We start from the raw sequence: 26,945 nt of genomic DNA, 5'->3' as shown, positions 1-26,945 counted from the left end.
TGTCTAAATCTCTTTCTATATGCATCTTAGATACTTATTTTATATATAATGCACTATATATTATAGCTGTTGTGAGTTGTGCCTATTCTCTTGATCTTCTAGATGGTCTTTTATTTATGTTCTCCAGCTACATGTAATATTTAAAATAAACAAAAAGTTAATGTGGATAGGATGAGGTCATAAAGGTCACAGGATGGTCTACTTTTGCAGTGTGCTTCTGTGGGTCCATATTGTTTAGTAAATCAGATGCAAGATATATTTTGATTAGTTTGTACTTTAATGGATCATGTACGAAGAGTCCACCTTTCACATCGTAGCCATTAATTTTTCTTGAGTCTGATGGGAAAAACAGGTAGAGCGTTGTTGGGTTTTGGTTTTTTTGTGCTGATTGAAAAGTGATGGATTATTTTCATGTGGTAAGAAACACAATGTTTTCTTTAGCACAGCAGGATATGCTGTTTGCAAGGTCTAACAGTGAAATATTATGCATATCTGCAGCTGGCCCACTGCCAAAATTGAGCAGCAAAAATCAGAAGAGATTTTTATCTGAATCTTAAAACCAGTAAGGCCCTACCAAGCACCTGCTGAGCCATTCAAAACAGAAAGCATTTGTACTAATATGTGATTGTTGTCATACAAGTCAGCATTTAAAAAAAGAGTAAATATTAATTGTAATGTTACCTTAAACGTTAATGATTAGATAGATAGATAGATAGATAGATAGATAGATAGATAGATAGATAGATAGATAGATAGATAGATAGATAGATATCTCTATGATGTTTTCTAGATATGTACTAATGCAGGTTTATTTATTTTAGTCCATGATTAATAGGCTAAAATATTTCTCATACTCTAAGAAACAATCATTTCAAGAGCAGGTAAAATTTAAAACCAAACCAAACCATGGATTTTAAGTGCATTCGAAGTACAAATTATTAAAAAATAACTTTGCAAATTTATCAGCACTACCAGCTCAAGGAGGATGGCACTAGACGTGCTGTACAAAAAAAAAACAAAAAAAAGGCCTGAATTAGGACATGATGTAGTGTTGCTGAAGTTAGTGAGCATTTTGCCATTGACTTCAATGGCTCAGAGGGAGGGTCCGCTATCAGTAGTATTTTCAGAGTTATTTTACTACCCATTCTGGCCTTTGCAATCCTGACATGATCCTGTACAACCAAGACTCCTTGCACAGGCCCAGCCTGTGCAGTCCAAATGTCCTCTTCTGGAAATTCTGCTCTCTGTTCTAAATCCTACACCACTGAAGTCAATGGAATTTTTACCACTCAGTTGTACAAGAACAAGATAGGACCTTCTGGGCCTAAACACTACTGGCTTTCTATGCATGTAACTCCATGAAAGTCAAAGGGAGTTTCATGGGTAAGGACTGCAGAGTGGGACCATACAGTATATGTAGTTCAAAGATCTGTCTCTTTAGGTTCTTATCTGGGGCCTATCACTGTTGTATCTAAGTGCTTCACAAGTTTTAAAACTTCCATTAATATCTGTCTAGAGCTCTGCTACTGTGGAATCTGCATTGGCCACACATCTCTAGCTTGCTCTCTGATGTGAGCACATGGTTTTAAAATAGATTATAAAGAGAAACATCTCTTACCCCTCTGTAGGGTGACCAGACAGCAAGTGTGAAAAATCAGGATGGGGGTGGGGTAATAGGAGCATATATAAGAAAAAGACCTAAAAATCATGACTGTCCCTACAAAAGCAGGACATCCGGTCACCCTACCCCTCTGAGTCGACTTTCATTTGTGTGGGCTTCTTTCCTTGCTGATTTGTCGCACGATTGTGATCATGGGGTGGAAGTTTTTCGTGTGGCTGTGATTATGTTATGTACTTACTAGTGTGCCTTTCTGGTGTATCTCACTCAAGCTACATGGCGTATAATCACTTGCACTGCATCCCTTTTATCGCTGGATCTTCACATTGGGTTTCAGAAAATGCTTACAGTACTAAAGAGTTTATTAAAAACAGGTTAGCAGTTTTATCAGCATAATTAATATTCCAGCAGCAAAAGATTTAGTGTCACGGAACAATTAGCATATGGAACTTTCACTTGGACACCATGGCATTTTGCAAAAGGAAACAGGACATTCTGGCACATCAGGATACATATTTTATAAACTTCCGAATCACTCAGTGCCTATTTTTATCATTCATCTAAAACAGAGCTGACAGAAAACAGCTAGAGATTTGATGACCATTATGGTAAGACATTCTGGTACTTCTTTAACAAGAGTTTGGATCAGATCCTTAGCTTTTGTAAATCGGTGTAGCTCTTTTGACTTCAGTGGAACTATACTGATTTACAGCAGAGTTGTACTTGCAGATTTATGTTATCCAAGGACTCTTATTTTGAAACCAATATGTTATATTTTAAAATAGCAACAACACTCCCCAACAAAAAATGTTTATTAATATCTGAAAATGATGGGTTGCCATTTTACTATAGTAGATTCCCACCAATGATTCTATCTACTAAGTTTAAAATCTTTCCACAAAGGAATTTCATAATTTCAGATTTTTGGATACACAAAAATTGACTGACAGATCTTTCTTGTCTCTTTTCCAACACAAGGAAGATATAAAAAGAACCATAATATGTATTATGGGAAAGCAGTGCAGTGATACATCAGGCTTCCATGCTGAAACCAGACGGAAAATGGTAGTTGTTATTAATTTAGAAAAATAAAGAAGCTACCCAGCATTTCAGTAATGTGGCAAGTTGTGTGCTATTGAAGGAAAGAGGATTTTTATAATTGGATTTGAGAGTAATTTAGGAGACAAGATAAGCTGTAATGATTGTATATTAGAGGTTAAAATTACAGCAGAAACTCATAATGTATGGGTTCATTGCACTGAAGAAAACAGAACAAAAGAAAGCAATGTCAAGCCAGACTGGCATTAGTAGGATGGCAACAAGGTGAGTAGGTGCTAAGAGAAGCGAACTGCTGCTTCTTCAGTAAGTGACTTGAATATGGTCGCAAAAGTCTATGTGAGTGAGACTTCATAGAATCAAAGAATATCAGGTTGGAAGGGACCTCAGGAGATCATCTAGTCCAACTCCCTGCTCACAGGACCGGCGCCAGTGTTTTTGGCACCCTGGGCGCACGGCCATTTCGCCGCCCCGCGCGCTGCTCCCGTGGCTCCGGTGGACCTGCTGCAGGTGTTCCTGCAGACGGTCCGCTCGTCCCGTGGCTCTGGTGGAGCTGCCGCAGGCGTGCCTGTGGATGATCCACTGGAGCTGCAGGACCAGCGGACTGTCCACAGGAAAGCCTGCGGCAGGTCCACCAGAGCCACGGGACCAGTGGACCCTCCGCAGGCATGCCTGCGGCAGGTCAACCGGAGCCGCCTGCCAACCCCCCAATAATCCTGGAGCCCTAGGCGATTGTCTAGGTCGCCTAAATGGAAGCGTCGGCCCTGCCTGCTCAAAGCAGGACCAATCCCCAAATTGTGGATTGAACTCACAACCCTGGGTTTAGCAGGCCAATGCGTAAACCACTGAGCTATCTCTCCCCCATAAACTGTGTGAGCGAGACATTGTAAAGTGGGATAGACAATGCCTGTTTCCTTTGAAGAGTATGGTTAGTGGGCAACTTTGTCTACTTTCAAAAGAAAATAAGGATGGATGTGCTGCTTGATATTTCTCAGTTAAGAACATTCTAATGTTAGTAGAGGGAGGGGCTTTTAGGATTAAGGCACTGGGCTGGAACTATGGAGATTCGTGTGCAATTTTTCACTCACATAGACTTCCTCTGTGACCGTATGCAAGTCATTTAATCTCTGTTTGCCATCTGAAAAATAAAGATAATTCTTTCTCTGTATTTATTTAGACTGTAGGTCTTCAGAGAAGGGTCTGGTCTCCTATTATGTGCTCGTTCAGTGCTTAGTACAATGGGGCCCTGATCTCAGCAGGGATCTCTAGGTGCTGCTGTTATGTAAACAATGAATGATAATATGATTTTGTGGGCTCCATGTTTGCTTCAGTTAGTTTTCTTGGTGAATGTTTTCCAACATCTTCCCAACAAAGCAAAGATAGCTGACTCTGCAGTTCATCTCTTCCATCAATAATCTCACCGCATATATATATCTGTATGTCACTGGCCCTTGAGACACAAAATACTAAGAACATGAATCCAGAGCCTCAGCTGGTGTAAATAAAGGTAGATCCAAATGTAAATCCATTGATTTACATGAGCTAAGGGTCTGGTCCATGATTTTCAAAATGATATGCTCAAATTTTGGGTGACTGTACCACAAATGAGGTATTTTGTGTGTGCCAAGAGGTGCCCATGTGGTAATCAAAATGACTGTAATTTGTGTGTGTTGCTATGTGATGTACTCATGACCATGGCGATTTGTGTATACAAATCTGACAAAGAATTTTGAAAATCAGGCCAAACAAGTTGAGAATTTCCAAAAATCCTGGAGTTTCTCATGTGACACATTCCCTTTTCCTCACAGGGCTGTAGCTGTGGACATAAATGCTTTGTAAATTGTGCGTCAGTCACCTGAGCTGTTTCTAAATACCTTAAAAATAAGCTACTGCAATATTCTATACCGAGAATTCACATGCCATGGATTCTTCTTAGTAAATGAAGCACAAAATAACTACAATACAGTAAATAATCCAGGCCATCAGGAAGTAAAATCTGCTGACAGAGCCTGTACTCTATATAGCTGTCCTTATAATGAAGGATACTATAAAGTTTGTTTTAGTTGCCAGTACTTGGCTACCCCCTGCTGGGCTGTGAAGTCCCAGACCTTATAAACCATTAGGCATAAACTCCAAGGCAGCATAGAAGATATAAAACTAATTATTATCACAAGTTTTCTAAATTAGATGGGGTCCTGAGCTCTTAGTACTGCTAAATATTGAAAAATTACATAGGCTGGCCACTTGAGATTAAACAAATGGTAATCAAACTATCAGTATCAATATATTTAGATAATCTATTGGTTTGTTAAAAGCTCCCCAAAGCTCATAATCAAGGACACAAATTTCAAAGGAGCTATGATGTGTTTATGTGAGGTTGGTAACCACATTTAAAAGAAAACAAGCAAACATAGTACCATAAAAATGCAGAAAAACAAATGATTTCCTAGGAAGTATAAAATTTAGCTTCTAATTTAATAAATTCTGTAAATCTGAACATATATTAAATGGTTCGCACACAATTTGCTCTGGAAAGCACCCCTTAAATAAAGTGCAGCGAAGATAGTCCCTGTAGAAAATTGTAAATATCTGTATTCTGTAGAGAAATTAAAAACAGAATTTTTTTCTGCAAAATGTGTCCAAACAACTTAAAGTTTCCTTTAATACTCACAAAAAGGATTAGTTGTTATAAGCTATAACACAGCTGTATGCGACAAAGGCCAGAAACATGTAAACTGAAGGTTTTTTTTTTCAGTGTGTCCAGTGGTCCAATGGCTTTTTCAGAGATGCAAAATTTCGTTACTGACACATTTTTTTTATTCTGTTTATTTTGCAGACAAAGCAGAAAAGAAATTGACATCTGAACTATATAAACAGGGACTTTATATCCAGTCAGTGGGCTGCCAGTTAAGCAATTACTGTTTATATGTAGCACAAGGATAAAGAAACAATGTAAAAACTTCATCCCTCAAAACATTTATTAGTGTCAGTTGAATAGTAAAATTATATTTACCAACGAATTAATCAGAGGCTGAATTAGACTCTAACCTCTTATATTTTAGGTACCAGAAAAGACACTGTCACTGCTTGTTTCTTTATCTAAACACAACATGTGTAGCAAACATAAACTTTTCCGTTATGTTAGAGGAGGAAAAGGAATGAAGTTTTCATTAAACACAGTTGTAAAAGGATCACATTACTAGACTAGAGTCGTACCCCTGCTTTCAACTTTTGTCCTTTATGTCGGCTGTCCTCCACGAGGGAAGAGGCAGACCTCATGGAGGGAGGGCATACAGGACATTTTGCTTGTCTGTTAGTCAACAGGGGCTGTCAGCAAAAGGGGAATTTGGCATAATTTGTGTTACTAAAAATCCATTCTACCAATCTCGTCTTCCTATTATTTTTAGATTCTGGTTTGCTATCAAGACATGCAACCTTTTAAAGGAAATTCACTGTTGAAGGTAGAGGAGTGTAAAAAGTAAAACCCAAACCCAATGATAGCCTATCAAAGCTCTAAGACACGAACTTTTCTACCACAGCAACTGACAAAGACTTTGGCATCAGAATGTAGATAACCTATGGTGTTATGATACATTGAATCACCGTATATTTTAAAACAGAAGATGTTTATTAAAGAACATGACTATAAACTACAAACAGCTTTCCACACTGTTCAAACCCCAGCTTTGTTTCTGTTGTTTACCATTTACCACATTCTGTCAGGAAATTTAAATAGCACATTGGGACATCTAGTGGTTGAATAACATAACTGCAAGTACATGGTGTGACCATGCTGTTAGACCCCTAAACCCTGAAAATTACCCATTCCAGATTTTTTTCTCTGTCATCCCCAGTTCCCTTTCACCTCCAGGCTTTACTCAGGAAATTCCCAGCTCTGACCTTCCCTCCCCAGCTCTCAGCCTCTCTCTTTCCCAGCTTTCTCCTCACTTAGACTTTCCTGGCTCTCCATCCTGATGACAGTGGCTCCAATTTGAATAGCTCCCAATGCATTCATTCCCAGATCCTATGTTTGATAACTCTCCTCAGCTCGCTCTCTCTCATAGGTGCAAATCACATTGATCTTTCAGGGAGCTACATGATCTAACATTGACTCTAATCCCAGTTTCCTCCCTGCTGCCCTTCCTAGAATTCTCCCTCGGATTCTGCCCTAGTTATTCTGCAGACTTCTTCTGTCAGAGAACTCAGAAATCTTGTCCTACCTATCATTGCTTGCAAGGAAGTGTCTGAAAGCCATTCATTCCTGCTGCAGAAGAGTCAATTGTTACTCCGTGGATTCTCCAGTTAACTGTAATCATTGGTTTCTAGAGTTTATTTGCTTAAAGATATGCAATATATGTTTCTATACTGCCCTTCCATCTTTACCAGTTGTGAGTTAAAGAGAAGAAGGTGATGTTTAAAGAATTGAACGACATAGTGGCTTGGGAGGGAGGGAAAATGGGAAAGTTCCCGATAGATGAGAGATTTCCAGAATACATGAAAGTCTAATCACCAATGGTAAATATGCAGAGAGAGGGAATAGTGAAGAGATATGAACGGTGCAGATATAGAAGAACTGAAGTGGATAGAGAAATAAGGTGGAGCTAAAAAGAAGACTTGTCTGGCTTGTTAATATAGCAGTCTCATGCTTTTAGATCCAGTTTGGGTTCAGCTCCTGCAGACAACGCTAGCAGGGATGGTGCTGAATTAACAATAAGGGTGACGCACTGTTAGATAAAATAGCTCCCATTAAAGTGTCCCACTGCAAGTCATTATAGATGTAATCATTGTTCCCAGTTGAATCAATGGCTTCCAGTAACATGATCCATTTCTAGATCCAACATCTGGCAAGAATTTTACGCATTTAAATCCTGCGATATGTAAAAACAATTGCTTTATAAGACCAAGACTCTTTACAATCCACCATGTCAGAACCAAACCATCTGTCCAGTAGGCCAGTTTTGAATTGTGCAGGTGAAATTGAAGCAAGGAGTGGGACCACTATGTCTAGTGTGTTCGGAGTTTGATGTCTTCTTTTGTCTACCATCACAGATAGCCTACACTACTCACAAGCTTTTATAAGTAAATGATACACTTGATGGAACAAAGTTCCACTATTTGCCAATTTATTTAAATCCACGTGTTGACAATCAAAACCATTAGCAGAGTAGCAGAGTCCTTGAAGCTCTGCACAAATTTTATATTTAAAAAAAAGGACTACAAAGACAGATGCATGAAAGAATTGTCCTCTCTACATGTAATAAACATAAACATAAATCTTACAAGTAGCACTAATAAACTCTTTTCATTTCCCAGAACATTGGAAGCATCGAGTATGTGAAATTGTTCCACATTCACAGAGAGGGCAGATCCCAGAATGATATATGTTTGTTCGTTTGTTTTTTTGGGGGGGTTGTAGGGAGAACAACACAAGACACTACATAACATTATTGCCAAAAGAGTAAATTGATGACAAAAGTACAGAAATAAGAGTTTCCTTCCTGGGCCAAATGATTACACATCTATTATTACATGGAGATAAACCTATCTCATAGAGCTGGAAGGGACCTTGAAAGGTCATTGAGTTGAGTTTTGTCCAGTCCCCTGTCTTCACAGCAGGACCAAGTACTGTCCCTGACAGATTTTTGCCCCAGATCCCTAAATGGCCCCCTCAATGATGGAGCGCACAATGCTGGGTTTAGGAGGCTAAATGCTCAAACCCACTGAGCTATCTCTCTCCCCAGCATAGCAGAATGAATGCTGTTGAATTCCCTTGGGTTCCTGAAGACAATAGAAAGACATAAGTATGAACACATCCACTTCAATGAAAGACTTTTAAATGACATGGATTATATGCTAAGGTATCTATCACTCTGCAAGACAATCTTAATATATTTTCTCTTCAAACATAGATTTTTGGCTACCTATCATATCTTGTACTAAATCATTTCATGACATTCCAAGTCTCATTGTATATGAACTTTATGGTATGTCTTGTGTTAACTAAAATAGATTCAACTGTGCTTCAGAGTCAGTTTGATGGGAAGAATAGGGAAAGCTAAATAAAAATCCTGCTTAGTTAGACAACATAAGACTATTATTATTTAATAATTATATTAGGATGGTTTCTAAATGCCTCTGTTGAGATCAGGGATTCATTGTGCTAGATGCTGCACATTCATATTGTAAGACAAAGTCAGTAACCCCAAGAGATTTCAGTCTAAACAGTCAAGACAGACAAAGTGGGAGGATAAATGGAAGGCAGAAAGATATGCCAAAGGTTACACTCTTCCTGCATTACCTCTCCATAGTACCTTCCACCTTCATAATAAAGTTTGTGAATAATTAAAGTTCATTTTCAGATGTAAAATGAGTGACTAACAACATAACGTCTTAATAGTTTTTCAGAGACAACTGGGCAATGGTGAACCAGCAAGAGGATCTCTGACTTTAAACAAGACTTTGAAATGCACTTAACCACCGGACCATCTTATGTCATGCAGTCCTGCAGACATGGTGATCTGATGTTCTCTTAGTATGCTCAGGTGTTTGGGGTTGGCCTCAGCAAAATACATTCAAACTTTCCATCAGAAATGTAAGGTCGGACCCCATTTTCATCTTTAACATTAGCTCATATAAGTTTTAAAGGCACACGTGTTTTAGTTCATGATGTACACAAGGTTTTTAATTAGCAGTGCCTGCTTTATCAGACACACAATTGCACAGCTAATATTATTACCATTATTGTCATCCTAAGTCTCATTAAAATAGAATCACGGTGCTCACTGCAACATGGAGGCCTCACTCACTGACAACAAGCAACCCCATTTTGGTTTTGGACCAACCTCTCTCCTTCAGGAGACAGAATGAAGCTGTGATGATGACTACATTAGCCAGGTAATTAAGACTCGGGCGCACAAACAAGATACTGCTATTTTATACCCATGCATGTGCCATGAATTTTTTTTAAGTTAGACATTTGCAATTCCTCAAGGAAAACTTTCCTATTGACACAGTAACAGAAGAGTAAATTTTAACTTAATTTTTTTCCATGAAGCAGATGTCTTTTCTTGTGAGGACTGGCATATTTTTACCCTCAGAATGATCTCTGCTTTTATATGCCTAATTAAATTTTAGAGGTCCCTTGTTTAAATAAAGATTTATTAGCTGTTAAAATTGTAGCATAATTCTTCTGCCACCTACATGCTATCCTTTAACATATTTACAAGCAGACTGGCTTATCCACTATAAAAAATGTGGATGATTTAAAGTTGTTATGTTATTGGTGTCAATTACTAAAATTCAGCATCACAATAGAGCTTTCTGAAGATACAATTACTTAGCTCCAGAACTGTGAAAACTCTTTTAGAAAAAGAGGCTGTGAATTTTAGAAATTAAGTGGTTGAAACAGTTGAACTAACAGAGGTAATCAGCAGGTTTTAAACCCATGATCAGATACTGCTCCATATGTGAACATGGACTATCTAACATATAATCAAGCTCACACATTTTTAAAAATTACAATATGTAATGACATACACATCTGTTTAGGTTATTAAAGTGTGTGTGTGTGTGTGTGTGTGTGTGAGAGAGAGAGAGAGAGAGAGAGGGAGGGGTGTATGGAGCATGTATATTTGTATGTGTCTGTATACACATACATATTCACATATGGACTAAATGATGAGATTGCTTTGAAAATACATAAAAGTACAGTGCCTGCCAAACAACGGGAACTATCTACACTGCAGCTGCAATCTCCTATTTTGGAAAGGTTTGGTTATAGATTTACTTAAATGGTAATTTGCCAAAATTAAAAGATTATTTTTCAGTCTGTCTTCTACAAACTTCTTACATTATTAAAATGATGCTTTGCTAACCTCTTAACATCACAATGAAGACACTTTTTAATTAACTCTGAGCTTTCCCCCCTATACTGTGCTACAGGGCTGCTGGGGGGGGGGCGGAGCAAGTGGGGCAATTTGCCCAAGGCCCCACAGGGGCCCCCACGAGAATATAGTATTCTATAGTATTGCAGCTTTTTTTTAAAATAGAAGGGGCCCCAAAAATTGCTTTGCCCAAGGCCCCCTGAATCCTCTGGGCAGCCTTGCTGTGCTATCTGTACACCTTGCAAACACGGCTTCCATAAGCAGCAGTTTTCCATGTGCATGTCAGATCACATCACCGGTACTGAATCTAATTCTCTGCCCCATCACTATCTGTCTAACACTCTTCATGTAAAACTAAAGGCTTTGCATAATTTTGATAGCACAAACATTTCTCTAAAAAAGAGCAACAGGTAACTCATTTTCTTTATTCCATTATATTCCAGTCTAGGTTGGAATCTCTTAAAGAGCCATGGAAACAGGCTAGTCAGAAATATGCAGTAAGTTAATATCACACAATTGACTTTGCAAATTAGCATACAAAATCCCTTCTCTCCCACACATACCAGCTATTGTCCTTCAGTTTTGTCAACTGAAATTTGTTTCAGTGCACATCAAAAGATGTAAAGTAAGGATTACAGGAAAGGGTCTTTTTGTGTAATTTCCCCTCCAGAATATATGTAACCTTGTACTTTTACACTTTTGTTTGTGCTACACATTTACAGTGTACGTTATTGTGCTTAACAGGCCACCCAAGGCAACAATTGTCTGAAAGAGACATGACTGCAAAAATCTACTAAACATAACTAACAATACTATATGGCAACCTGCTGTACCCACCTTTTGTCCTTTTAACTGTAGCAACTGGCTGATAAAATTCTTTATATTTGTTAACCTAAACACTTAAAGCTCTAAGTAAATGTATTAATACATGCATAAAGGGCCTGATTTAAAGCCTATGGATGTCATTTGAAACATTCCCTTTGATATCAGTGGGCTTTGAATTAAGCCCATTGTGTTTTTGAATGCTCTCTCGTGTTAGTTCTAATTAGCACAAGAAATGCCTATTGGACTACATTACCCAGAATTCTTAGTTGATTGTATTTGGGTAGGAAGAAAAACACCTCGTAGATTCTCTCAGGGTCTCTATATTTCCTTGCAACAAAACTAAAAATAAACAAAAGTCCCAACGATGTATCTGCCAAAGCCTGCTCTAAATCTTAATCTGGGAATATACCTCTCAAAATTGCTCAAATTGATAAACCAAGTGAAGCGAGTTTAGCAGTCTCAAATATTGCGGGAGGAGGGCTATTTTAGGTTTTTGTTTTGAGGATCAGACTACAGTACCGATTTTAAAATGCACACAAATGCAATACAGTCTGTACTATCCAATTTATCATCATATAGTATTACCCTCACAAAAGCAACAGAGAATGTTTCACAGCAAGTGACAAAGAGTCATTATTGTCAAAAACAATTTTTCTACATTAAAGGAACTGCAAAGCAAACCTGCAGAGTGCACATTATGCCCATGTTTCATGGTTAGCTTCTAACCTCTTGTTATTAATGCAGAATATGTCACATACTTATATTTCAGAACTGTTTCATCACTCCAGAGCAGGTCTCTGAGATGCTGAAAACACATGAACCCAGAAGGTACCAAGGTGTAAAAGGCAAGAATGCTCTAGGTGGGTAGCTTTCAGCCTGTGGTCAGTCAACCTGTAGGGATTCGCAGACTATGTCTAAGATATTCAAAGGAGTCCACACCTCCATTCAAAATTTTTAAAGGTTTGCAAATGAAAAAAGGTTGAAAACCATTGCTCTAGATCAATTGTCTCCTGCAAAACACATCACTAACCTCTTATGTACTTCTTTAGCCGGAGATTCCCTTGGCTCAGTGATGCTGCCTAAAAGGGTGTGTGTTCTTTTTTCAATAGTCCTTTGCCTTTCTATAATGCCTTCAATCTTACAATCTCAGATCCCTTTACAAGCTGTCTCACTATCCCCCTGCCACGTAGATATTAACTTCAGTTTATACATAGGGAAACAGTGAGACAGAGGCTAAGTGGCTCACCCAATGTCACATGCAAGTCAGTAACTGAGCCAGTTACAGAATGCAGACCTCCCAGATCTCACTCCCAAACTTTAACCACTAAACAATACTTGCTCTGACAACATAATACTCTTTTAACCAGGGCTGTGCTTCATTCAGCCAAACATCTAGGCTGGTATTTTCACAGGAGCCTCAGAGAGTGAGGCACGCAAGTCCCATTGCAATCCCTTGCGAGTTGGACAGTTTTAACTCCCCTGAGCTGCTTTTGAAAATTCTATCCATCAAAATGAATATCTTGCTGGAAACACTTCTTATGGCAGTTCTCAGATTTTCATTGTTCCCATGACTTTTATTAATACATTAATACAGCAAATCTATGTTCTATTGCACCCACTAAGTTAATTACTATAATGTGTGTTATGGCATGTTCATCTCAGTTATGGGTATACTGTGTACACAGGCAGAATATGGTCCAGCATGTATTCCGCTTTCCACTTGCTAGCCACATCACTGCTCCCATTAACAGTTATGCGAATTATGCATCCCCACTAAGTGGAGAATAAATCCCCAAATGTCTGTTCAAGATGCATTCAAAGTAGTATCAGAAGTGTCAAACATCCAGCCCATCCTGTGCATTTTGGGGGCGCATGTGGCACATTCAGATTCTGTAGAATCTTGGCTATTTTAAAAATATGTACATTTCTAGACCTCACAGTTGCAAAGAAAACTTGGAAAATGTGAAGGAAGTGTAAACCGATGCAATGTCATCTTCCCAAGTCTGCAGACAGCCTGACACAATGGCTCTGAGAAGTGTGAAGTCCTTCACCCAATTAATCTCACTAGGGTGTTAACTCTAAAATGTAATCATGACACTTTAAATGTCAGTATTGTATATTTCATTGCAGATCATTTTAGTGGATGGAGTTGGGAAGGAGTGGACATGAAGCCCACAAGGGATGGGAACTGGGAATTGTTGCAGGGAAGGAAATGCTGAGGGGAGAAAAGACACAAAGTAAGAGGAAAGGAAGAGAGATAGAGGAAAGAGGATGGGAGTGGAAAAGAAACAGGACAGAAAAAACAGTGGCTCTTAAGAGCATCAACCCACTGAGTAATACTGAATGTGGCAATAAAATACTGAACAAATAAATAATAGCAATGGGGAGCTTAGGTATGACATAAAGGCCATATTCCTCCCTTGATCTCTGAAAACTTCTCATAGACATAGGGGGCATTCTGCTGTGGATTGAGGAGAGTATATTTATACCCTGGCCCATTGACCATAATTCAAAACTGAACGTTGCCATCTTCAAGGAATGGTTTTGATACCCTGCTCTATATTGTTAACCACATAAAGGCAGAACACAGAGGGCTGAATTCACAGGATGAAAGTCAGTACCAGCTTCAGGATATATAGTCTTGCTTTCAATCCTTCCTTACGATTGCTAATATCCTCCCTGCCTACAGTACTGATGTCAAAGCAACAGGATATGTTTCTATTAACATTTTTTCTTTCTTGCGTAGAGAAAGCCCAAAGCATTAATTTCCTCCCATCTAAAAACTCCCGTCTTTGGCACATTAAATTGTGCCAGGCACCCTAAACTCGGTCTAAGACCAGTCCTACCAATAAAGTTAAAGTGTCATGTAACATCCTGGGGACTCTACAGTCAGCTTGTAAAATGACATTAAATGACTTTTTTTTGAAGAAGTGGGGGTGAAAGAGATGCTGCTTTGTTTCTACTCTGTCACAACACAAATAATTAATGGTTAAAAATACTTTTTGTTTAATAATTGCTGTTCTTCATTAGTGTGAACCAAGGGCATAGTCTATCTGAGACAATAACATCTGTACCCCATATTTCATTATCACCAAACTTCACATTTCACACAAAAGCATAGCTAGCAAAGCCTTACAGCTTTAATTAGTTTCTGCCATAGCTGTGAAGGTCAGCCAATTATTGTGTGTGAAATTTCAATATGAAGCAGCTGAATTGAAGACAGCATTGCAACATTGTGAAACTCTGCAGTGCTGTAAATCTAGCATGATAGAATCTTTGGGAAAAAAGTACAAAATAACATAAATTAATCATCAGGTATGCACAGGTTCAAGGCTTATTGGCTAATTTAACATGTGTCAGGAGAGGGTGGGGGAAGAAGTAATTTCTGATGAGTTTTTATGCTTTTTATTATTGTAGTGTCATTAGCCATGACCAAATAGTTAGGGTTGAGTCCAAATTTTTTATTATTATCATCCCTGATTTTCAGTGATTTATAACTTTACTACAACAAGTTATTCTGGGGTGCCCCTTATAAGGTCTCAGACGGGGAGCTTTATTTTATTTATTTATTTATTTATTCATTTAATTTTTAAAGGAATGCATGTGGGCATCTTTAAAGGCAAAATCCAGCCCACATGCTTTTGAGTTACACAAACATTGGGAAGGGACCATGTGGCATGACCAGAACCCACCTTGTTGACCCAGTGCTAATTAACTAGGGAAACATGGAGAGATGGCTCTCTGCAGCACCCACTGCTGTTCCTTTACAAAAAAGCAGCATCCACTTCCCTCTAATACCTACTGCCAAACACAACATAGGTGCTGGAATGCTGGTGGCCTGGTCACATCTCAAACCAGCAGACCACACCAACTTGGAGCCATGAAGTGCCACCGGAGCCATTAGCCATGCCCCCAGCTTAATGGTCAAGAGAGTTTTGGATAGGAATCCTAAACTGCTCCTATGGCATGTGACTATACTAAGATGGTTCCCTGCCTCCACATTCCCCTCTAGTGCATGTATGCAACAGGAGGCAGAGCGTTGCTTTAGGAACACAAACTAACAGCATTTAATAATTAAGGATGAATTTAATATCCCTTTCATCCCCACTTGTTTTAGGGCATACAAAGACATTTTGTAAATGAAAACTACAACAAAAAAATTATAGAAGGGTAAGTTTTTCAAAAGTGACTAGTAATGTCAGGTGACGACTGTGAGACGCCTGGAGCAATGGGAGCTCAGCATTTCCTGAAAACCAGATCTCATTATGGAGTCTCAAGTTGGGCTCCCCAAACCGTAGGCACCTAAAATCACCACTTCAAGATTTTGCCTCAAGTATTATTTTTTTAAATTTATAAATAAGATTTTATCATGAAGATTAAGATACACAAACAATAAACACAGCATGTGACTAAATTCAGGCTATTGCAGAGGAAGTAGCAATGCAGACAAAATGATATACTCACGTTCTGCCTCAGCCAGCCTCCTTATGCATTCTATTCCTTCTAAGAGTAGGAATATTTTATGCATGTGCTGTGCAAAGATACTACAGATGCATCAAAGGTTTGACTTGACCCTTGAATGCACTCAAAACCAGACTTAGTGTCAGTCTGACGTGTTCCATGAGCCAGTAGTGGTTTGTCAGAACTTTTTTAGCATCTAAGAATTCTCCATTTAAGCTCTTTAGAACTTGCTTGCTCTGTGTGAGTATTCACATGCTGCAGTTCATCCCTTTATTTGGGTACCACAGGTCACATATTAAAGTTACACGACACACCAGTTCCAGTTCTAGCAAACGGGCAAAACCCAAACCTTGACTCTAGGTTTACAACGGGATTCACCTCAAAGCAAAAATTAATGTACTTGAGCCCAGTACTTTTCTACATTTTGCTCCTATGTTCCTATGTGAACTGGTTCTGATATGTAATATATGTGAACCTGTTCCTAATGTAACCTAACCTAAAAGCCACTGCTTCATCCACAGGGAAGTATATGCACATATACATGCAGATCACAACCATTCAGCCTGCCTATGCCCCATTATTTCTCTGTGAGGGGGACCTAGAGAGTGGTCATACTGGGATTTTCCAGAGGAAGCAGAAGCAGGTGGCTAAGTTTCATCATTCACACCTTATGCCAAGTTTTCTAGCTTGTTTGTTTCTAGTACTTTTGTAGCCATAATGTGACTCACAGAGGTTACATTCAAGATTTACAAAAAATGGGTGCCTAAGTACATATTTCAGCACCTCAGTAGATGGCCTGGTTTTCCGAAGAGCCGAACACCCACAGCTCCCATTGTCCTCAGCTGGAGAGTGGCTGTTCAGTACTCCCAAAAATCATGCCCCAGTGATGAGTATCCCAGAGGATAAAGATAAATAAATAAATGTACAAATCAGAGCAGATTTATGCTTAAAAACATCACAAGAGGAAGATTTCTCTGAGCATCTGGAGTCCAATGAATTGCTTTAACTAAATGGAATGTGAGATTGTGAAATAGTTGATATTTTATTATATACAGTACCTTATGCAACACCTTTGAATGTGTACACATGGGAGACATTTTTGTCCTAATATTATTTTTACTTTTTCTCTTTGTTTCTAGATTACAATGACTCTTTAAAACTGACGACTAAACTGGCAGGAACAAACACTAAGAACAAAATTAAAACAAAACATTAGTGTGAAGCTGGTTAACAAAAACAGACAAAAAAGGGTTATCGTCTTACCGCTAATGCCATGCCCTGACACTGAGGTGAACTTAGTTCAAATCACAGCTCGGCCACAAACTCCCTGTTGCTCAAGGAAGGTCACTTAATTTCTCTGTGCCTCAGTTTTCCTATCTATTAGATGGGAATAGTAACTCCTTTGTGTCTTATCTATTTAGACTATAAGATGAACAGGGAAAGGAATTTATTCTTACTGTATGTATGTACAGTGTCTAGTATAATAGGATCCTGATCTCAGACAGAGTGTCAAGGCACTCCTGCAGTAATAACAAAATGTGAAGGAAGCCTATCGTACTGGAAGCAAAGAAGACACTTATAAGCACTCGTGGGAATGCCAAGATTTGCATCATGCACAATCACACAAAATCTTCAATGAGAGCCAAAATTGCAAGGACTAAAGTGAAGCTGATGTAATTAAGAGTTGTAGCAATGACGATAAATAAAATGTGTACTGCTAACATGGTAATACCCATAGGGTTATAAGAGCGTGATGAGCATAATAAGAATTGGCAATAATAAATATTGATTTATCATTGCAAGAAACACAAATGTCTCTGGCAGCCTTAGCAAAGGCCACTAAATAGAACTGAAAACAAAACAAAGGGCAACATGCCCAAAAATCAATTACGTAACATGAGCAAGGAAAAACAAATCCCTCCAAATAGCAAGGCAATATACAGAAATAGAAGTAAATAGGAAACAAACCATTGACACACAATTACTAGTGAAACAGACTGAAACCTGTCTTAAGTTAGTCACCCAAGGGAATAGTGAAATCCTAGCCTAGCTGAGATGGTCTTTAACTGAAGGTCAAACAAAACTGCATGGGAAACCTTAGGGATTCCTTAAAGTGGTTCCTTAAGACAGGGGGCTATCTAATGGAAGTAGCCTGTAGTGCAGGTTTCATTGTGTTTATTAAATACACACTAAAATATTAAACACAATAACAGAGGCTAAACTAAATCAAACATAATGTAAATGCGATACAAATCATCATTAGGCAGTGTAAACAAACACTCAACACACACAAAGCCACATAAAGCCTTTATTGCAAATCCCAGCAATTAAATCCCTCTCCAGAGAGATTCCATTGGCCACACTTTCTCTAGGAGCATAAGCTCCCAGCAAAGGAGTCCTACTCAATTAAAGACACTTGGGATGGGCTCTCGTCAGCCAGCCACCAGCAGCAGAAGCTGCACACATTGAAAGAGTCTCTCTCTCTCTCTCTCTCTCTCTGATCTGGCTCTGTTCCAGAAGCAGCAGTTCCCAGCAACAAGGTCCCCTCTCAGTCAAAAACACTCAAGAAAAGAACTCTTATAGCTGGGCTTGCCAGAAGCAGCTGCTCCCAACCAAAGAGTGTCTCTCAGGAGAAAATGCTCTTTCAAAACCAGTCTTGCTGCAAGACCAGGGCACCCCCCAACCCCCAGCAAAAATAGTCTCCTTTCAGAAAGAAACACAGGAAAAGTTCTCTCACAGCCAACCTCTTTCCAAAGGGAGCAGCTCACATGTTAAACCACTGAATAATTCCAGACTGGAGGATAAAATATTTAAAACAAAAAAGGCAAAATATCCTCAGAGCTCACAGTTTTCCAGCCAGTCTTTCAAAGCTCACAAGTTTGCTACCATTTGCCAAGTAGGATCAAGATGAAAAGTGTGATGATAAGAAACATGGAAAATTGCACTACCAAAGCAGCTGGGAATTCAAAATTTAGCAAGTGTAGGAGCCAGTGAAGCTGCTGAAATGTCAAGAACAGTAATAGTGAAAGCAAGTTATTTGTCGTCCCATGATCTAATATGCATCCAACCAATGGTGATCATATCACACAGGGAGGAAACACAGGAATTGCCACAGTAGATGAGACCATCTACCCCCAATAAACTGTTTATGACAGTGGCCAATGCCAAAATCTTCAGCGAAAGTACAAGAAACCCTGTAGCGAACAATTATGGTATAACCTCATTTGGAAAATTTCCTTGCACCCGTCAGATAGAGGTTGGATTATGCCCTGTGGTTTATATGTCTTCAACAATGTCTTAACCTTCTCTAACGTTACTCTATATGTCCTCCATACCAGGGAGCCTAGTTTATCATGATAAAAAAAATTCTCCAATAAAAAAAATATAAAAATCTGTGACTTGCCACAATTAAAATGAAATGCTGAATTTTAATTTCCCGAGCCACTATATGTATATAGGTATCAGTTGAACACGTTTTCTTTTTACACACACACACACACACACACACACACACACACACACACACAATTTTTAAGCAACTTTGAAGCCTATCAGTGTCATCAATCATTATAATGAAATAAAATTAATAGAATTGCAATTTATATTTCTTACATCTACCAAATACTTCAGTCTGTATTCTATATTTTCAGAAAATTTGTTTCTTTTACAAAATGCACAAAAAATAAAGTGATAATTGCTTTTATATTAACATTACTCACTATCTGAGTTAGTCCTGGTTGTTACAATTCAGTTGCAGCATTCCATCTAATCAAATTTTTGTCTTCCTGACGTTGGTGCTGAGCACAGAAAAAAATTCCAAGTTTGCTGAAACTTCTTTCGATGTCAGTCCTGTGGGGCAGGGCTCAGGCTGTCAGTCCCACTGGCCAGGGCTGACAACTGGAGCCCCATTGCCCAGGACTGACTGTTCGAGCCCCACTGCTCAGGGTTGGGCTGGCAACTCTGGTTTGGTTAATACAGATAGCCTGATAATGGAGGGTCAAATAAATGGGATTGTACTGTATATGTTTTTATTATTTCACAAAATATAAAAACTAAAGATTCTGTATAAAAATGCAAATTCCATATTTGTCTGCATTTTTCTGTGGCTAATGGATTTCTAGGATCCCTGCTCATTACCCATATACATGTCAAATCCTTTAATGAATCCTGCCAAGCTCTTGGCCTCAGTGATATATATTGGCAATGAGTCCCATAGGTTAATTATGCATTGTCTTAAAATTATTCCTTTTTATTAATTTTCAATTTGTGGTCTTTCAATTTTATTGACTGGCACATGGATCCTATATTTTGAGGAAGAGTAAGCAGGAATGCCTGATTTATCTTCTCTATGCTATTCAACATGGCATAGACCATACACCATTCAACATGGTAATACCTTTATCAAACTCGTTTTTATTTACTTCCACTCTAAAGAATCCTGTTCTTTTCAGCCTCTCTTCTTAAAAAATATTTCCATGTTGCTACTAATTCTCATAATCCATCTCTAAACCCCCTCTATTGACTCTCATTCACTTCATTAGAGCCCCGATCTCACTCCTAGGGACCATTCTATTAGCCAGTTCCTGATCCATGGCAATACTTTACCTCTCAACCCATGATTACTTAGTTTCCTTCATAGCCTTTTGTGAAGTTTCCTGTGCGTCCAAATGATCTAAGTTAACAGTTTATCCTTTTTCCATTTTTTTGATTGACTGGGTGAAATAATTTCGATAGAGTAGTGAGGCATGCATTTCTTTTGCAGAAGACATGCTAGTTAGATGCTATAATATCATGGTTAGATAGGCTTTTTATAATAGTATTTTTAATTATGATTTTAACCAATTTACCAGTTACAAAAGTAAGATTTACTGGTCTGTAATTCCCGGGATCACCACTAGGGCCTCTTTAAAAATAGAGTTACAACATTTGCCACTCTTCAATCCTCTGATATACTACATAATTTTAATACAAAATTGCATATTTTTGCTAGCTGTTCAGCCACTTCATTTCTAAATTCCTTCAGAATTCTGGGGTATACACCCTCGGGTAGCACAGATTTATTGCTCTTTAATTTAGCTGCTTCATCTATTGACACATCAATCAACTATTCCATCTTTATTATCTGTAAAGAGTTGGTATCTCCCCAACATTTTTTGTAGTGAAGACTGATGCAACTAAATCATTTAGTTTCTCTTTAATTTCCTTAACCTCCTTCATTCATCCCTTTTCCTGTTGGCCTAGCATTGCATGGCTTGGTTTTGTCTAGCATGGTTTTCTGCTTCTCATTGCTGTTAAAGAATCCTTAGTTATTTGCTCTTAACCCTACTATTTCCATCTAACCATCTCCTATAGTTTATGCTGCTTTCTGTTTGAAACCTCTAGGACTGAATTTCCATTTTCTGAAGAATGCCTGTTTGACTGTAATCGCCTTAACTTTTATCTACACTTTTTTTGCCCTTTGCCTCCCTGCTTCCTTTTTTGCTTCAGGGAAGAGTCAAGCACTGACACAGCAGCATTTTAAAGGTTTATGTTTTTTCTCACAAATAGTCAGAGATTGATAGAGGGAAAGAGGAAAAGGTGAACCAAACCTTTAAACAGACCTTCAAAATTGAAAAGATGGAAAAGAAGGGGAGGGGAGCAACATTACTAAAAGTAATCATGTCACCAAGAATAATTGAATATAGTACACTTGGACATAGTCAGGACATGAATTGGAAAAAATGTACTGATGCTCTCCAAAGTTCCATCCACCATCTAAGATCTGCCTCCCTAAGATGCCAAAATGATATGTCACTCACAGTAGCTTGTACCAATGTTAAAAATACGATCATGCATGCTTGGGTGGGCTCCTCACGCTTGACTATCCCTGTCTGGTATTTAGATACAGCCACAGGCAGAGGCCAGATTAAAGCCTATCCTCCATAAGCACACACTTAGGGCCCCTGCTCCTGGAGTCAGATGATTACAGCAGAAACTTAATCTGCCTTTAATAAATTGAAATGATATTTCTGACCCTTGTAGTTGTGAAGAAAAGATTGAACAAGTGACCCGAGTGTAACTGATTCACTGATGAGTGCCTGAGTCTGCAGACAGCCAGCACCAGAAGGAGAAGCAGCAGCCACTACAGCCAAGGACAGAAGCTGCCCACACCCACTACCACAGCAAATCACCCGCCCCTGTTGTTGGGAGGGTAGAAGGGCCCATACTGATTGGAGGGAGTCTGGGATTTCCCACCCCACATTGAACAACTGGCTGCCCCTTGATGAGGCTTAGATGCTTCTTTAGATTCCAATCATCTCTTCTAGTTCCCTGAGTCAGATTAGGAAAAAATAAATGTGAAACTCTCCCAAGCGCCATCCACTTCTGGCACCAAAATTGGACATCATGCAGAACAGGTTGTGAAGGATCTATCTACTCTGAGCATCCCTCTCCTTTCTCGCATGCTTGGATCACCAATGAAATAATTGACCCTGTTGAGATGTGATTTGCCATCACTCAAGATTTGAGTTAACACTGAGATGAACAGGGAGAAATGTACATGTTTTAGGCTCTCACCTAACTCAAGCAGACAACACTGCTTTGGTTTACACTTAGTTCACATTTTGCAAGTTTTCTTCATAATCATACAGGCTAAAGATGAAAGACAAGATTCCATAGAACAAGATGATAGCATCAAAAAAGTACTGGATTGTTTACGTGCGACTAGGCTCACTTTGATCCCTGGAATTATTCAAGTTTTAAGAAATCCAAATGAGTCTTTCGAGGGTCTTATGTTTCTCTGCTGGCTTTTATTAAAAAACCAACAAAGAAAAAACATGTTCAAGAGCCTGAGATTTGGGGCAACCCCCTTCCTTTGAATCAACACTTGTTTTTTCATTGATGTATATTACTAATATAGTATATAAATCCCTCATATTCCATGCAACATAAACCTGGGCAAACTTTCAAAAAACACTGGCACAATGGAACTGAAAAAACATGTAGTTGTGCTCTGAATATCCCGCCTTCCACAACCTGACTGTGGCCACACAGGTGCAATGTTTCTTTACTAGTTTTAATTTTCTGTGTGTTTTCTTTTCAAGTTTTTGTAAACACATTGGTGAACCCCAGCAAGCATGATATAAATCAGCAAAAGGGAGGCTTGCAAAATTGTGAACACAGAGTAAGGTGAAAAGTAAGTCTGAGGAAAAGTCCTAAATGTAAAGCTTCCCTCAGGTGACATCATGATGTAATTTTGAAACGAATGTGGCTTTTTTGCAAGTCCGTTTTTCTTTGATTTGGGAGCAATGAATGCCTTAATACACTAGGTGTATCTTGAACTTCTGGATTATCATTCTGCTTCAATAAGAAAGTCTTTGTTAACACTGGAAATTGTCATTTTTTGAAGGTTTTGTGGCCAGTCACCCATGTATATCTTTGTTCTATCTGGAAAACATTGCCTTTTAAGATAGATGCATTCTGTAGAGTTGAAAGACACTTCCCCTAACCTGTTCCCATTCCCAATCCACCCCTGTGGCCTTTCCACTATGACACACTTTAACAATAGGCTAGAGCCTGTAATCCCAAATACACCATGCACACCTCTGCATTTTGCAGAACATTCATGCTCTATGTAGCAGTGTATCCACCTCTATGTGGCACTCTTATAGAAGTCCACAAGGAAAGCTGTGTCTGGGAAGAGAATAGCCCTAATAGAATGACCTTTACTGAGACTTGACACCTGCTACCTTCTAAGCTTCTTACATACACAACTTAATCCACCTGGAGGCTTTTTTCCTTGATGGAAGGTGATAAAAAAGCTGTTAGCTCTGGCTTAGATTCAAAGCATGTGGGCTGCTTGATATTCTGAGGTTTCAGGCATACAAAAGGAAAACATATTTCTTAGTTCAGGTGCAATTCTCGAGATGGTTATTAAGGTGAATCCTGGTCTAAGAACCCCTTTATTGGTATGAAAATAAAGAAAAGCATCCAGACAGGAAAAAGGGTCCCATTTCCCCAGTACTACAGATGAGATAATGTGATAGTGATCATAAAGCATTCCTCAACAGGCAAGAAGATCAAAGAATCCCAACTCTAGAAATTTACAGTCCACAGAGGATCAAGCAGCTTGCATTCTGGATATTTTAAAGGTGAGTGCTCTAAAACATGCATCAATCAGCAGTGATGAAAGCCCAGTTGCCTCTGATTATAAATAATCCACTCGCTTTCTTTGGACAAATCAGGTGAAGACTAAATCAAAAAGTTAGACGACTACAATTTTTATCCTTAAACAGAAGGGAACAACTGAAACAAAAACAAAAAAAGAATGCCCTGAATATGCTGGTGAATTCTATTATAGGGCTATAAGGCTGTAAGAAGAACTCATTCTCCTGACAAGAACTTTGAATACTAAATCTCAGAGCCAGTACCAGACCTAGGAAGACTGAGCTGGCATTATTTAAGCAAAGGAAATATCAGGAAACTAAATACTTTAAGCAAAGTAGTCTAAATATCAGGAAAATCTTCTCAGTAGCACATGACTAATATCCTAAATGTAGTACTAGAAGCCCCATCACTTGAAACCCTTAAAACTAGCATGGACAAAGCAAGTGCAAATAGACCACAGGGAATTATCTTGCAGTGGCAAGAGACAGAGCTGTTGACCTGATGGGCTTTTAACTGACAGACAAAAATGTTCCTTTTTGATTACCATATCAAATACATTCTCTTCCTAAAAGAGTAAGAACTAGAGCTCTTCTTTCTCACATTACTTCTTAAGGTGTATCAAGCCATTAATGCTGGCTTTCCTGCAACCTGAAATAAAAAAATGCATGAGTCAGCCTTATTTTTAGGAAGTTGAGAGGAAGCTATGAGAGGATGCTTCCTTGTCAAATGACCTACCTTTAACTGAAAAATTTTCCCAAAAAACTTCTGCACTCCCATGATCATTTTTTGTCTGTAGTTGTGGTAAGACTGTTTCCCAAAGGGCTAGCGTCGATAATTTCTAGTCATGAGAGAGTATATTAAATATTCGGCTTGTCCAGGCTGAGCCCAGACAAACGAGTGCCTTGTTCTAAGGGGGTGAAAGAGAGAGAAGCAAATTACACATTTAAAAAGTTTTATTTAAAGTTTTTCTACTAAGCCAGTAACCTGGGTGCTTAGAGTTAAGCATGTGAGTATGTGTGTGTTTGCAGGGTCAGTGCTCATGTCATACAGTCATAGACTTTAAAATCAGAAGGGACCAATATGATCGTCTAGTCTGACCTCTTGCACAACGCAGGCTGAAGAATCTCACCCACTCACTCCTGCAACAAACCCCTAACCCCTGTCTGAAGCATCACATTCACATCACAGTTTTGGACTGATCCTGCCCCCATTGAAGTCACTGGCAAAACTGCCACTGACTTCCAGCTGGAGTAGGATCTGTCCCTTTTTCTGCTGGTAATCACAACAGCATAAACCATAAATTGTTTGTATGAGGCAAGTGGAACATTGATCCCTCTTTTCCAAATTTGATGGGAATATGCAGAATTAATATTGCTGAGATTAGTCACACAGTTGCTGTTCCTGTAGTTTGTTTGATACAGTTTATTTCCTACTGTATATAAAGCAGCACTATAGCAAAACCCAATTCAATCAATTTGAGCAGCATTTCTTGTACAACTTTGTATATTTTGTATTGGACCAATAAAGTAGTGATCATAACTAATATATTCTTTGACCTGCCTTCAGAGCTGGATGGCCAGAGCATTGTGGCTGCTGACGGAGGGCCCAGTTCTGCAGGCAGCAGTGCAGAAGGGTGGCAATACCATACCATGCCGTCCTTACTTCTGCACTGCTGCTGGCGGCGGCTCTGCCTTCAGAGCTGGGCTTCCAGCCAGCAGCCATCAATTTCCAGCTGCCCAGCTCTGAAGGCAGTGCCGCCGCCAGCAACAGCACAGAAGTAAGGGTAGCAGTAGGTCTGTAGAATTTAGACTGGGAGTTTATTCTTATTTCTTATGTAACCGACTCTGATCTCTCTGCCTGCTACTTATAATCACTTAAAATCTATCTTTCTGTCGTTAATAAGTCTGTTTGTATATTTTACCCAAAACAGGGTGGTTTTAGTTGAAGTGCTTGGGGAATCTCAGCTCAGATTACAAAGGCTGGTGCACATCCAGTTCCCTTTCACAAAATGTTGAACTAATTAATTTGCTTGCACTGTCCAAGGGAGTCTTGAGCACTGTAAGACAGTATATTTCTGGGGTGCTAGGTTAGGGGCTGGGGGATTGGCTGGTGCCTCTCTCTGTGTGATTCATGAGTGGCTTAGAGAACATTCATGCACTTTCACTGGATATGAGTCTCCACATACTGATGGCTGAGTGATCACAGCACCTGGAGGGGCTTGCTGTTTGTCACTGACATGGCGTTATGAGAGACAGCTCAGGCTGGACAGTTAAGAGGGCACAGCAGTCCCACAGTTCCAGGCTGTAACCCGGGGAGCCTATCACAACCTGTTTGATTTATACACTTACTGAATGAATAGGGGTTCATAATGCTAGCCAGTCCTGCTGGCAAAGATAATGGCATCATTATCTGTTGAAGATTTACTTCCTTGCATCTGTACAAAACATGAGCATTGCAACATAACTTGGCAGAAATATAAGGTATAGGAAGCTTGTGACTGCAATGCAAAGACTGAGGTGGAAGGAGAGAAAAGGGAGGTATCTATAAGCAGCATGGGTGCAGACTATCAAATCCAATCTCTACATGGTATGTCAGCTTCATTTTGAAGAAGTACAGTACCAACTCCAGGCACTCCTTAGACACAAAGGGTACTGTTTGAGAGTGGTGACACTAGAACATTACTTATTGTGATGTCCACAGAGCCACAAAGAAATGGTCAGACCCTTTCCCCATTATTATCTTTATGTAACATTTGCATAGCAGTCCTGTCTAGAGTCCTCTGGCTGAGGTCTCATTGTGCTATGGGCTGCACAAACATACAATAACAACAGTGCTTGCTCTAAAGAACTTACAGTCTCTACAGTAGCCATTTTCCAGGGCCACAAGTTGGTCACAACTTCAGGCTTGTTAGATTTTTAAAACTGGGGGGCCAGATTCACCACTTCACTTAGGCTGCT

The sequence above is a fragment of the Gopherus evgoodei genome, chromosome 3 (assembly GCF_007399415.2).
Source record: "Gopherus evgoodei ecotype Sinaloan lineage chromosome 3, rGopEvg1_v1.p, whole genome shotgun sequence".
NCBI classification, from domain to species: Eukaryota; Metazoa; Chordata; order Testudines; family Testudinidae; genus Gopherus; species Gopherus evgoodei.
This window is presented reverse-complemented; position numbering follows the sequence as displayed.